This window comes from Schistocerca americana, chromosome 8 (genome assembly GCF_021461395.2).
Source record: "Schistocerca americana isolate TAMUIC-IGC-003095 chromosome 8, iqSchAmer2.1, whole genome shotgun sequence".
NCBI classification, from domain to species: Eukaryota; Metazoa; Arthropoda; class Insecta; order Orthoptera; family Acrididae; genus Schistocerca; species Schistocerca americana.
The window spans coordinates 36,387,945-36,389,792 of NC_060126.1; positions in this window are offsets into that span (position 1 = coordinate 36,387,945).

Below are 1,848 nucleotides of genomic sequence, written 5' to 3' on the forward strand. Positions count from 1 at the left end.
TCTTGCTGCCCTAACATAAACCAAAGAAGGCGGCTATTCCAGAGTAGTGGAGAGAATGGACCTTGTAGGAAGAGGATGGACCCAACACTGGGTGGGTTCCATGATGAAGGACAGTCTTCGTTGAACAGCAGTTACGGACTTGGATTTCTATGCTCCTTCACGAGACGTGGAATGTAGCGATCTACTTCTGGTCAGCTGCAAACTAAATCAGTAACAGTGTTGCTGGGAGGGTTGGTCAAAGACAATGCGACGATATCTTTCAGTCTCTAACTTTATCCTAAGAATTCGAAGATGCTCTGTGACTCCCATCTGCATAGGGAAAGATGGGCAGTCGTAATCGTAAATTACATCCTATGATCGAAGCGCTAGAAATATGTAGATCCCTGTCTGGTATACTTCGGTGTATATACAGGGTGTTACAAAAAGGTACTGCCAAACTTTCAGGAAACATTCCTCACACACAAAGAAAGAAAATATGTTATGTGGACATGTGTCCGGAAACGTTTACTTTCCATGTTAGGGCTCATTTTATTACTTCTTTTCAAATCACATTAATCATGGAATGGAAACACACAGCAACAGAACGCACCAGCGTGACTTCAAACACTTTGTTACAGTAAATGTTCAAAATGTCCTCCGTTAGCGAGGATACATGCATCCACCCTCCGTCGCATGGAATCCCTGATGCGCTGGTGCAGCCCTTGAGAATGGTGTATTGTATCACAGCCGTCCACAATACGAGCACGAAGAGCCTCTACATTTGGTACCGGGGTTGCGTAGACAAGAGCTTTCAAATGCCCCCATAAATGAAAGTCAAGAAGGTTGAGGTCAGGAGAGCGTGGAGGCCATGGAATTGGTCCGCCTCTACCAATCCATCGGTCACCAAATCTGTTGTTGAGAAGCGTACGAACACTTCGACTGAAATGTGCAGGAGCTCCATCGTGCATGAACCACATGTGTCGTGCTTGTAAAGGTACATGTTCTAGCAGCACAGGTAGAGTATCCCGTATGAAATCATGATAACGTGCTCCATTGAGTGTAGGTGGAAGAACATGGAGCCCAATCGAGACATCACCAACAATGCCTGCCCAAACGTTCACAGAAAATCTGTGTTGATGACGTGATTGGACAATTGCGTGCGGATTCTCGTCAGCCCACACATGTTGTTTGTGAAAATTTATAATTTGATCACGTTGAAATGAAGCCTCACCTGTAAAGAGAACATTTGCACTGAAATGAGGGTTGACACATTGTTGGATGAACCATTCGCAGAAGTGTACCCGTGGAGGCCAATCAGCTGCTGATAGTGCCTGCACAGGCTGTACATGGTACGGAAACAACAGGTTCTCCCGTAGCACTCTCCATACAGTGACGTGGTCGACGTTACCATGTACAGCAGCAACTTCTCTGACGCTGACATTAGGGTTATCGTCAACTGCACGAAGAATTGCCTCATCCATTGCAGGTGTCCTCGTCGTTCTAGGTCTTCCCCAGTCGCGAGTCATAGGCTGGAATGTTCCGTGCTCCCTAAGACGCCAATCAATTGCTTCGAACGTCTTCCTGTCGGGACACCTTCGTTCTGGAAATCTGTCTCGATACAAACGTACAGCGCCACGGCTATTGCCCCGTGCTAATTCATACATCAAATGAGCATCTGCCAACTCCGCATTTGTAAACATTGCACTGACTGCACAACCACGTTCGTGATGAACACTAACCTGTTGATGCTACGTACTGATGTGCTTGATGCTAGTACTGTAGAGCAATGAGTCGCATGTCAACACAAGCACCGAAGTCAGCATTAAAATGGTCCAAATGGCTCTGAGCACTATGGGACTTAACATCTAT